This window comes from Astyanax mexicanus, chromosome 14 (assembly GCF_023375975.1).
Source record: "Astyanax mexicanus isolate ESR-SI-001 chromosome 14, AstMex3_surface, whole genome shotgun sequence".
NCBI lineage: Eukaryota > Metazoa > Chordata > Actinopteri > Characiformes > Acestrorhamphidae > Astyanax > Astyanax mexicanus.
In genome coordinates, this window is record NC_064421.1 from 30,352,907 (window position 1) to 30,366,235 (window position 13,329).

At 40.1% G+C, this 13,329-nt stretch overlaps 1 protein-coding gene and 1 long non-coding RNA gene across 7 annotated transcripts in view; both read left to right on the forward strand.

Annotated features, from left to right (window-relative positions):
- ehbp1 (EH domain binding protein 1) overlaps positions 1–13,329 on the forward strand; it is a 248,288-nt gene that overhangs the window by 50,207 nt on the left and 184,752 nt on the right. The gene's annotated exons all lie outside the window — the stretch shown is intronic.
- On the forward strand, positions 3,767–4,406 carry LOC125781132 (uncharacterized). Its single transcript, XR_007424273.1, has 3 exons — positions 3,767–3,853; positions 4,187–4,238; positions 4,350–4,406. It is a non-coding gene; the product is annotated as an uncharacterized LOC125781132 (long non-coding RNA).

The window sequence follows — 13,329 nt, forward strand, 5'->3', positions numbered from 1 at the left end:
TTTAAATGTCGTTTATGGCATTTAAAGGGCATTTAAATCATAGCTTCAGCTGTTTCGTTTGTATTGAAGTGATAGAGGAGCTATACCCTCAGAAAGCTGAATTGTCTAAATGAAATTTCTCTGCTATCAAAATTTGCAGTTGCAGTCCTACTGCTAAGTAGTTAGTATTTGCTAAGCTATAACCTTCCACTGCGTTTTAGCTACGTCAGTAGCTCCTGTTCTCAGACACCAAGCTGACAGCTGTTTTTTCAAGCGTTAATGGGACTTGAGCCTTTAATATTGTACATTAAAATTACCCTCAGGTATCTCTGCCTTGAGGCTGGAACACCATCCTACTTACCATGTTTCCTATATCAGTGCAGAGAAGTGATCAGGATTCTTTAGCCCTGGGGTTCACACTGGGGTTACTCTGCTGATAAAGCCTTTAGGGCAGACCTGGGCATTTTACGGCCCCGGGGCCACATGCAGCCCTTTGCCTTTTCATAATCCATCCCTCAGAAACTGAACCGGACTGTACTTCTCTTGTTCAGCCAAGAAACAGACAAGATTTCTCTTACTTAACAAGAAACAGGCACTGAAAACAGCAAATGAGCTAATTAGCCAAAAATCACAGCCATATTACTTTGTATAAAGTGAATTTATACAACGCTGAATTTTATAAAACGCTGAATTTTGCTGCAAACACTGGATCATTTTGTTTACAATTGTTTATGCTAATGTTGATTGAGTAAAAATATAATATTGGTGTTTTTTATTTCTTTACCAGCTTTATATTTCCATTACAGTTGTAACAGAAAGTGTATTATATATAAAAATAACATCTATTGTGAATTTAACAGTGACGAGACTGTAAAAAAAGGCCCATTAGACCTACTTTTTTTTTTTTCCCATTTTCTCCCCAATTTACATGGCCAATTAGCCAACCCACTCATTAGGACTCCCCCTATCACTAGTAATGCCCCAACACACCAGGAGGGTGAAGACTAACACATTCTTCCTCCGATACATGTGAAGCCAGCCAACGCTTCTTTTGGAGCTGCTGCTGATGCATCAGCTCACAGACGCCCTGTGCTGCGGACATCACACGAGGAGTGATGTGGGAAGAGAGCTCCATCTACCCACCTGGAGGGAGCAGGGCCAATTGTGCTCCCTCTGATCCCTGGCAAAGCTTGATGGCAAAGCTGCATGATTCGAACCTGCAACCTCCTGCTCATAGTGGCAGCGCTTTAGACCGCTGGACCACTCGGTGCCCCCAATTGTATGTTTTTTAACTGAAAATTCATCAGTCTGCCATTCTTGGCCCTTGAGCATGGCCCTTAACCCTCGCTGCACCCTGGGTGCTACATCGTGTGTGTGAGCACTGTCCACTAGATCAGGTAAAGAAATGCCATTTCGGTTTGCTGGTTAAGCACCTCAGACAGTACACAGTCGAATTAGCCAGCCAACAGACTTTGTCTGAGGAAGGGATCTGTACCTACTATCCGTCAGCAGATGAGGGCGATGTAAGAATGTTTAACTAATGAGTTTTATTGTGCTTCTATCACAGTTAGGCATTAACTGGCTAGTTTGTGCTTTGGCATTTAGCATAAGCTAACACTAACATGCTAAACAGTCAGCATAAACAAGCTTATTTGCATAAAAATGGCAGAGCTCTTACACGGCTTGTTTTTAAAAGCGAGCTAAATAGCTGGTGAGATCTTTATCTCTTTGCAAGAGTGATTTTGTGCAAAAAACTTGAACATGGACTTGTTTTCTGTAGACCATGGACCTGTTCTGTTCTACAAAAATAAGTGTATTATGTCCCCTTTAAATTCTTAATCTTCACGTCTGGAACACACACTGTTCTATTATCTTATTATTTATTCCATGTTGCATCTGTGTTCATTTACCTCAGTCTCAGTCTCTTGTTACGTGAATTTCTTTTGGGTTGAAGTAGCGCAGATCGGCAGGTAGGGGGCAGCGTTCAGCTGACCTGGCACCCCCCCCACCCATTTCCCCTCACAGCGAGGTATTTAGCAATTCAGAGGACACAATGCGAGTGCATTGATAGTCATATCCCTGTGATAAATTAAAAGTGCCTCATTGTCCCTTTTCATTTTACACATTGTCACAACCCCCGGCCCCCTTAATCTCGTCGGCTGATTGACACCGGCAGCCGGGGAAAAGAGCACATTTTTTTATTGTTTGCGCTAGTCAAATCTGTTAAAGCTAATTCTTTCTGCGGGTATTTGCATATTCTTAAGTATTTCTTCAGAGAGAGGGGCCCTAAATCCCTTCTTAAGTGTTTGATGCATTTTGAAAAATTCATTCATAAAGTATCTACATGCGCTATTAGCTCGGTATAATGCCACGGCATAATCTGCTTGATAAGAAGGGGACTGGGGTTTGCGGTGGGAGGGGGGGTTGAAGCGAATTTGGGCACCGTTTTCTTCTGGGATGACATGTTATATTTCCGACCGATTCAACAGGGGGCTCAAATGTCAACACAAAATGTCAAGAGCCGTCGTGTCGGCGAACAGGGGTTTTGAATCTTGGATGCAGAAGGAGTGTTTTTTTTCTCTCTCTTCCTCTCTCTCCTTTAGCTTTTATCGTTTTCATTTATTGAAGGGGTCCGTTGAGCCTCTTATCCAGGCATGGCTGAGGGATTGGATGTCTAGGTAATTTGTCTGCCCCCGTAGATGAGGTAGGTGAGGTGGAGTTGGCACGAATGTGCCCAGGTGTTCGACCCCCCCCTCCGTCACGTTTTACTACAGCACTTTTGAAGAAGGTAGCGAGCGAGAAAGTAAGCGAGACGGGGAGTGAAGGAGGTAAAAGAGGCTGTTGTTTGCTGTTCTGATGATAAGGCCAGCGTTGGGGTGTTCCCTGCCTTCTTCTTTTCCACAGTGTTAATTTAATTCTGAAAGGGAGCCGCACCAGGGAGCTGTGGAGTATCAGGTGTTGGGCTCGTGTGAGGGGAGTAGGCTGTAGGATTGGGACCAGATGAAGATCTGTGTTTTTGTGCTGTCAGGGCCAGGAGGGTCATGGTTATCGTGGTTATCATGATTTATCATGCTTTTCTGGGATATTGTAACAGTATTCCAGAACAAAGCACTGGTGTACAAAGAGTCCTCCACCTTTGCCAGCGAGCTGGAATTCACGACAGGAAATGTTGAAGCTTGTTGAGTTTAGTTTTTAACCACCATCAGAAAGCATGTGACTGTTTTAAATTAGTTTTTTTATTAGTTTATCTTTTTACTATTATTTATTTATTTATTTATTTAATTCGTTTTTATTTATTTATTATTAGTTTTTTATTTAATTTAACTTTCTTATTCTGTTATATATTTAGATTCTTCTGTTCTTAGTTACATAAGAATCTTATGCTCAATAAATTCACCATGTTATCAAAGCCAATGAATAATCATGTTAAATAAATGTGATCTCAATATTAATAAAACATAACAGTAATAAGAGTTTAGCTTAAAACTTTATTTATGCTTTTTCTTTTCTTTTCTTTTTTCTTTTCTTTTCTTTTTATTGCGCATGTACATGGCAAAGAATTTGCTACGCCCCTGAGCCTCACACTCAGCAAACAGCTCAGCAAGCTCCTTCTCCTCCTCACTGTCCTGAAAGGGGAGCTTCTCTTTGCTTGAGACAGGTGCTTTAGTCTCAGACTTAGTACACTGCTCATCGTCTCTAGGGGAAGACAGGTCATCCTCCTCCTTCTCCTCACTGTCCTGAAGGGGGCGCTCCTCTGGGCTTGAGACAGGTGCTTTAGTCTCACACTCAGCGCACTGCTCATCGTCTCTAGGGGAAGACAGGTCATCCTTCTCCTCACTGTCCTGAAGGGGGCGCTCCTCTGGGCTTGAGACAGGTGCTTTAGTCTCACACTCAGCGCACTGCTCATCGTCTCTAGGGGAAGACAGGTCATCCTCCTCCTTCTCCTCACTGTCCTGAAGGGGGCGCTCCTCTGGGCTTGAGACAGGTGCTCTAGTCTCAGACTTAGCGCACTGCTCATCGTCTCTAGGGGAAGACAGGTCATCCTCCTCCTTCTCCTCACTGTCCTGAAGGGGGCGCTCCTCTGGGCTTGAGACAGGTGCTCTAGTCTCACACTCAGCGCACTGCTCATCGTCTCTAGGGGAAGACAGGTCATCCTCCTCCTTCTCCTCACTGTCCTGAAGGGGGCGCTCCTCTGGGCTTGAGACAGGTGCTCTAGTCTCACACTCAGCGCACTGCTCATCGTCTCTAGGGGAAGACAGGTCATCCTCCTCCTTCTCCTCACTGTCCTGAAGGGGGCACTCCTCTGGGCTTGAGACAGGTACTCTAGTCTCACAATCAGCGCACTGCTCATCGTCTCTAGGGGAAGACAGGTCATCCTCCTCCTTCTCCTCACTGTCCTGAAGGGGGCGCTCCTCTGGGCTTGAGACGGAAATCTCAAACAGAGCAAACTGCTCTTCTGCACTAGAGGAAGAAAGCTCCTCCTCCTCCTCCTCACTGACCTGGCTGGTAACTCGAGTTTTCTTCCGTGAGCTATACCACCACCAGCAGCAGCCGGCGACGGCCAGCACACCTGGAACGATTAAGGCTTTCAGCATCTGCACCATCTTTAGTTGTCTGTAGCTATGGGGAGCACTATTCTTTCGAACTGTTCTCTCCAACACCGAACATCCAACTGACCAAAAACTCCAGCGCACAGCTATTTATACCCAGCGGAATGCTGGTTCGGAATCTCCTTTAAAACATGCTGATGACATCATCACCTTTAGAACACTCAGCCATTCGAATTGTTGATGACATCATCACCTCGAACCAACATTCTAAAGCAGTGCAGTCTACTTACCCAGTAATACTGTGTCTAAATTATATTGAATATAACAAGAATATAAATGTCTTTTTTTTTATAATTTGACCTTTTTTTTGTTAAGTACATAAAACTCCACGTGTGTTAATTCCTAGTTTTGATGCCTTCAGTGAGAATCTTGTGGGCTTGTGGGATTTTTAAGTACAGAAAAAGCTTTTTATCTGGGCAGTTACCCTAGTAAAAAAAAGGGATATTAAAATACACCGAGCACTATTAGGCTATAGTGCACTAAAGTGTACTTGTAGCCACATTATTAATCAGTATATTTAAAGAGTGCTAAAATAAAACAACTTTTTCATACCTATTATACTTTAATTGTACAAAAATAGTACAAAAGTCTTAAATTGTGATCAGTGTACTTAACTATACTAAAATTGAACTAGTTTAAATATACTATTATAAGTAAGGTTTAAACATACTACTTCATGTATTTAAGCCCATATTTTAAATATGCTTACAGTAAAATTATAATACATTTAATGACTATTACAACTGTATCACTATTATACACCAGGTATATTAGGAATGTACTAAGAACTGATGTTAAATATGTGATCTATTTACATTACATTAACCTGAAATTACATACTCACATTTGAAGGTTTATCATTCCAATATTAAATAATTAAGAGTCAATTGTATGAATTAATATTACTTAGAAGCCTTTACACAATTCATTTAAGATACTTTAATTATTCAATTGAACATATAATGGCCAAAATATGGTAAAAACCAGGAACATTTTAGGCGCTTTTCAGATTTTCTATTTAATTTTTTTATTTCCAGACACATAAAATGAACTATTTATATGGAACAAGGGTTTTGGCAGCTCTACATTGTGCTATAATGTGTTTACAATCATCATATAAAATGATAAACTGCTGGCTCTTACTGGTTATATTTTATTGTGATCTAAAGCAGTAATGGTCTTTTCTTTCTCCAAAGGACTGGAAACTTTATAATAATAAAAACTACCACTTTAATAACTCATTTTGCAGTAATAAGGCTGTTTTTGTGTGGTCTACTCCTATACATACAGAAAACCGCAGTGTCTCTTTAACAGAGCGCTTCCTGCGTGTGAGAAGTCTCTGAGAGAGAGTCTCTGTGCCCAAGCAGCCCCCGCCCCTCTTCCAGCTGGCTGAGCTCGACAGAGTGAATGTGCTGTAGCTTAAACTAGTCCTTCTGGTTTGTCCATACGTCTTAGAAATAGTGACTAAGTAACCAATTCAAACCATATAAGAGATAAGGGAATCGGCACTGATGATCTGGTTCCAATTTGGCACCTGCAATAGGACAGGATCAACCAATCAACCTTAAGAACCAAGAATGCTTAATCTATAGAAGAAACAAGAAGAGTCTGAGCCATTTTGGAAGAGTCTGAGACAAGAACCAGATTCTTGTGCTGACTAGATGATTGGGTCAGAACATCTCCAAAACTTCAGGCAGCACTTATCAGGCAGTATTATCCCAGTGGTCGGTACCTACCATAAGTGGCTCATGGAGGGACAACCACTGAACCACCTCAGAAATCAAAGTATCTTCTGATGACTTAGTGAGGTCTGGATGTCAGATAATCACTATTCCCACTATTCTTCACCAACTTAACAACTCATCCCATCAGTACTGGATGGAGCTCCACCATTCCAAGAAGCACAGTTCCACTTCTCCACAGCTCAATTCTGGGCTCACCCCTGGCGTTAGACATGGTTCCAATAGGTTCATGATTATTTTTGTTCCAGATTTTTCTGCATACTTTTGTGAAGAGACGACGTTCGCTTGGCTTTGGTGAACAATGTTCCAAAATTGTGGAATTGTGGAAAAAACGAACAACTGTGGAAGTCTGTTTAGAATGTCTTGCTGATGTCTCATCGTGGATGACTTCTCATCACCTGAAACTCAACCCTAGAAAGACTGACCTACTGTTTATCCCGGAACTTCAGGTCAGCAACACAATCTCACCTTCATCTCCTTCCAGAACTAATTGGTCACTCACATTGGCAGAAGCAAAAAGCCTTGGCATAGTTATGGATGAGCAGTTATGATTCTTGAGCCAGGCATTGCAAATCTGACTCAGTCTTGCAGATTTCTCATTTATAACACCAGGAGAATTCCACCGTTTCTGTCTTTGGAAGCCACTCAAGTGCTTGTGTAGTCTGTTGCGATTTCAAGACCTGACTACTGCAACTTACTTCAGGCTTCTGGTTTTCCACTGTGAGCCAACAGACGCCTGGAACCTAGTCAGAACGCTGGAGCTCAGCTCGTCTTCAAACTTCTGAAGTTAAGTCATGTGACTCCTTTGCTGCATTCCCTCCACTGGCTTCCTTTTGCAGCCCGCATCAGATTTAGAACTCTGAAGCTGGCTACAAAGCCAACAATGGACCATCTTCTTCATACTTGATGGCAGTGGTCAAAACTAGCACCAGATTGGCACCAAGAGCTCCCAGAGGTTCCAGTATGGCTTGGCTCCACCAATCATCACTCAAAACCTACAGAAAACACCATCATCTCGACTATTCTCTGTCCTAGGACCAGTGTGGTGGAGCAAACTTCCATCACCTTGGTCACCAAAGTCACTTGCAATCTTTAAGCACCGATTGAAGACCGAAGACTCTTCTTTTTAAGTTCCTAAACTCTGAACACTTTTCTCCAAGTGGTCTAAACATTACCAAAGCTTGACGTATCTCTTAATCCTAGTCTTGACAAACTAGAGTGTCAAGCTGGTCCGTATACATAACACATCAAAGCCTGTGATTGGCCGAGAGTGTAGGTGACAGGAAAACGAAGCTGTAAAAAGTGTGCCAGCTTCAAAATTCACAAAAGTGCATTCGGCTTCGACAGGTGACATACTTGAGTTGCCCTTGGCCAAGCTGTGTGTGTGTGTGTGTGTGTGTGTGTGTGTGTGTGTGTGTGTGTTTCTGTGTGTGTGTGTGTGTATATATGTTGAAGTGTGGCCTGTATATGGGAGTGTGTGTGTGTTGAGGTGTATCTGCTTGCTTCAGGTCTCTCCGTCTCAATCTCCTTCAGACATGATAACTGCCTCTCTTTACCTTTGGGAATGAGACTCCACACACACACATACACACACTCACAACATCAGATAGATGCATGTATACACACACTAAATATACACACACACACACACACAGGTACACACACCCGCCAGTGAGATGCATATCACAGATCTATACATATGCTCTCTCAGCACACACACACACACACACACACAGACCAGACAGGGTAGAATATGTATCTGAGATCTCTTTGATGTGTGTGAGCAGGATATGCATCGTATTGTATTCAAAAGGGGGATTTGGGCTGAACTGGCATCCCTTAATGCCACAATAAAGGCCTCAGCTATAGAAGAGACTGCGCTCAAGAGCCGGCCGTTATGCTGTGACATGTTTATATTTATTTGGTGATTTCTTTTTTTGTATTTGTATATAATGTGATGTACCTTAGCGACAGAGCAGTAACGGGTGGGGGTGGGAGGAGTGAAGGCAAGCCACGTCTTGGTTCTGTCATCGTAAGGTTGTGGGCTGGATCCCAAGTGATTCTACAGCCATCCATAAACAGGAGTCCAAAAAAGCATGGCTTTATTTGGCTTAGGATTTTCTGGAGTAGCTCTAGAAATCCACAGCTCAGGTGGGAGAATCTGTCCATAGACAACTAGAAGTTGTGCAATCCACAAATCTGGCCTTTATGGAAGATTGTCAAGAAAAAAAAACATTGTTGAAAGAAAGACAAAAAACAAAAGAAGTGCCGTTTGCAGTTTGTAGCCACAAACCATGGTCAGCTGAGACTGAAGTTGGACGTTTCGGCCTAAATGTAAACTCTTTATCATCCTGAACACATCATCCCCACTGTGAAACATGGTGGTGGCAGCATCACGTTGTGTGGATGCTTTTCTTTTCAGCAGAGACAGGGAATCTGGTCAGGTCCCCAGGTCCCAACACTTTTAAACCATATAAAGAAAATTGCTTTATATGGCTACTATTGCTGCTTTTCTTCCGCAGGGTCTTGATGCAAATCTTGATGCTAACACGCTAGCAGCACCATTGAAATCATGTGCGTAGCTGTAGCAGCCCCAGCTAGAACCCTGCCAGCAGAGAGTGAGGGTGACACACACGCGCCCGTTTCCTGGAGCTGGCACCGAGCTGTGCGTGTGTTTTCTCTGTGCTGAAAAAGCCCCTCTGATCACACGTTATCCTGGCTCCAGATTTCACACACACACACACACACTTCGCCATCTCACTGAAAAGAGAGAGAAAGAGAGAGACAGAGGGAATGGCACGTGCCCTGTATCAACACAGCAAGCGCCCCGGCAAATCCGTGATCTGCTGTCAGCAAGCCGAGAAAACGCCCCACGGACAGAAAACGACTAAATGTGTCGTGATTTTTTTTTTTTCTCTCCTCTTTTCGATGGTTGGGACCTTCACCAACTGTTCCCGTCCCCTATCACAGCGCACAGAGAAAGCCGTCCCCCCTCTGGCCTTTTCACAGGGGCGCTTTGCAGGCTATTAGGCCCAAACTGTGGAATTGGTTTCTGCTTCCTGTGTGCTGGGCACAGGATTTGCCTCGGGATCAAACGGCCTCCCCTTTTCCCTGCAAATCAGTCCAAATGATATTACACATCGGGTTAAAGGGCCCTTATCATAAAGAAAACCCAATGTTCCTGCTTAAAGGGAACATTATCATGCAAAACTGAATTTTCTTTTGCTTAAACTGCACAAATCATGAAAAAACTATTTTTTCTTGCGTAAAATGTTACCTTTCTGAAGGCACATATCATCGGATACTGAATTTTATCTTGTTTTAATGTATGTGTCACAGTGTACTGAATTTTACCTGACTTTCCGAACACAAATCATGAAATAGTACAGTCTAGCTTAAAGGCATGTATCATTCTATACTATATTTTACCTAGCTTAAAGGAACTTATTATGCTAGACTTAATTTTCCCTAGCTTAAAGGTACAGATCATGAAATACTGAATTTTCCTGACTTTTCTGGCCTAAATTACAAAATAGTGGTTTTCTTGGCTAAAGGCATGTATCATGCTGTACTGAATCTTATCTAGTTTAAAGGCACAAATCATTTGAATACTGATTTCTTTCTTGCAGAAAGGCATACATCATGAAAAACTTTTTTTTTTATCTGGCTAAAAAAGCACACGTCACAGAGTACTGAATTTAATCTTTGCTTAAAGGCATATGTCATGGAATACAAAATAATATTTTGCCATTAAGGCACAATTTATGCTATACTGAATATCACCTAGCTTAAAGGTACTTATTATGCTAAACATAATTTTTCCTAGCTTAAAGGTACATATCATAAAATACTGAATTTTACCTGACTTTACTGGCACAAATCACAAATAGTACAGTTATCTTGTTAAAAGGCAAGCATCATGCTATACTGAATTTTACCAGGCTTAAAGGCACAAATCATTAAATACTGGTTTCTTTCTTGCAGTAAGGAATATACCATGAAAAACACAGCACAGAGGCATGTGCTTAAAGGCACGTCATGGATTACCAAATTATTTTTTTCCTAAAAGCACATTTTACTACATATTTATATTGCTTTATCTTGCTTGGAGGCCCACATCATTGAAAGGCATGTTACATGGAAAAACATTTTTTGTAAAATATTTTTTTTTCCATGCTTACTTTGCTCACATATGTTGAAAATGTAGAGTTGTGCTTGCTATATTGGCCAATATTTCTCAGGTACTTCAATTTTTCTTTAGTAAACATCCTTTCTTCTATCAACACGTGGAAAAACTACTTTTTCTTTGCACATTTTATTTTTTCCTTTTTTAAATGGCATCTTTCCTGGACAACAAAATTGTATGCTGCATGAAGTGCTCACATACAATGAAAAATGTAATTTAAAATATTTTTTTAAATAATGGTTAGCCTTTATGGCAACAAAAAGAGCAAATCTGCCTCACATAATGATACTTCCACCCCCATGCTTCACTGATGGGAAGAGATACTTGTTTTTTTTAGTTCTTGCTGTACTGATTGCACATCATTGTTGTTCAGTTTTTGTCTGATGATGGACTTTCATTTACTCAATATGTGAGAGACCCTTGTGTTCCTACTGGTTTCTTGTGGTTCCTGTGACTTCTTGTGTTATTTTTCCTCACACCATTACAAAAATTGCAAATGGCAGTTTATTGAGTCTGGCATGTGGTCTGCAACTACAAAACCAAAAATCTTCCTTTACATAACAAAACACTTCCTACACCAACTGCCTGTGTGAAGGTGCTTCAATAAATATATTATATATTATAAATATATGATATATTTCTCAGTCAGGGTCTGTTTATGCATTCAGTAGCAGATTAACAATGATACATTTTTAAATAGGGTTTCATCCTGGACTTTTCTTTTGAATCAAGTTCGCTACAGAAACTGAAGAACAGCTTAAAATGACTTTGAGCTGCATCAGCTCATCCTAAAGGTGGCTGCACCCACTGAAAACGGGGCTGTGTCCCAAACCACACACAACCACACTAAATAGTGTGTTAAAAGTAGCTAAAGTACATTACAATTGCATTTATTAAAGTAGTAAATACAATATGGAAGTAACTATATGTTAATAGAAGATGATCAAAAAAATTGTAAACTATTATGAAGAATGTTTTGTTTTTGTTATGGTGAAATTATTTAAATTGACGAGCACACTCTCAACACCTTCTTTGGAATATTAAATAAATGAGTGATTTAAATTAATAGACTAATAAAAAAAATATGAAATAAGAATAATGTTTAGATACAGCCCTACAATTATTATTATTATTTTATTTATTTATTTATTTTTTTATTTTTTACTGAAGGTGAATAGGACCCTGTATCGGCTCTGATTCAGCTTAATCATTTAATTGAGATTGATATACTGTCACTGAAGCCTTTTAGTATCTGTTAATAGTGGTGCAAGTGGTGCATAACTTTTTATTATTATTATTTTTTTTTTTATTATTATCCTCTTTTTTTAATAATGCTGTTATGCTTTTGTATTACTTGTTTTATTCTATCTACTTTTTTATTGTTGTTGTTTCTGTCAATCCCTTCCCTATGTAAATGCTCGTCCGCATTGTAAATGAGGGCCACCCTCAATGTACTCCAAGTTTAAATAAAGGTTGCTTGATTGATTGAATAAACGCTATTAATCTGTATAACTTATTTGTAAAATGTTTAAATTGTGAGTGTTTTCAGTAGAAGAGATGGAGATATATTTTATTATGATCTTTATTCATGGAGAGAAATGAAGGCCCTGAACCCCTGCATCATTCCTGCTGTTTGATCCACAGGGGGCGCCATTGACCACGGGGCTGCTGCACAGGGGGAATTCTTCACTAGCATTAGTTTCTGATGGTTCTAATGTCTAAATACAGTGTTCTCTGTGTGATAAGGATGAAGGTGGTTCTGAAGCAGATGTTAACCTGTTTCATTTAAAGTGCATTATTAGTTCTGATTAATAAGATCAGATAAGATGTGGAATTTGGTGTAAAGTGAAAAGTGACATTTAGCGCAGTTTAGCTCTCCTTTAAAGTCCATTTTGGAGTCCAGGCTTCTGACTTTTCTATCCTTTTATAGTCATTAATCCAGGCAGGTTGAGCTGAGGCGGTTGGGAGGCGGTTGTGGTGAAGTGAAGGCTTTAGAGCAGCACTTCTGTATTAGATCTCTGTAGTTCTGCTCTGTATTGTTGGCTGTTGGGAATCGAAACTTAGGGTTTTATCTTTATCTTTCCTCCAGCTTTTGTTCTGCTTCTCCATGCCGAGTCAAGCTGAACTTACAGTTTACAGCATAAATAACTACTGTACTGTGTATACACACACACACACACACACACACACACAGCTCAATCAAAGCCGTTGTAGTAAAAGGCTGTTTACTAGTTCTTTATTTTCATAGACATGTTTATATTTAATGTAGAAAATGTTAAAATATCAGACTTATACTCATGACTGATGATACTTCCACCCCCAAGCTTCACAGATGGGAAGACGTTCTTATGTTGTAATGCAGTATTTGGGTTTTGCTAAACAAAACACTTTGTTTATTAGTAATCTTGTGGTGTTCTTTATGAAGTAAAATATAGAAAATGTAAAAATATCAGACTTGTGCTCAGTATCTGATATCAGTCGGATCAGAATCATTATATTGCATCATTATAAGTAACTAAAAATGAAGTGTGTGTGCGTGTATAAGGACGATAATGGCCTTTTTTTAATATTTCAATATTGCTTTTCTGAATGATATGACAAAATTTTAAAAACTACTTTATTAATTTAATAAATATCACAAATATACTACAGCAACAAAATAAATACATTAATTACAAAATGTTTAATATACCATGCAAATAATGTAATGCAACAAAAATATCATATTTAGTGTGTGTTTAAACTGTAAATATAGGCAATTATACAAAACATAACCTTTATCTGACCTACAGTAAAAAGCGAAACACATAGA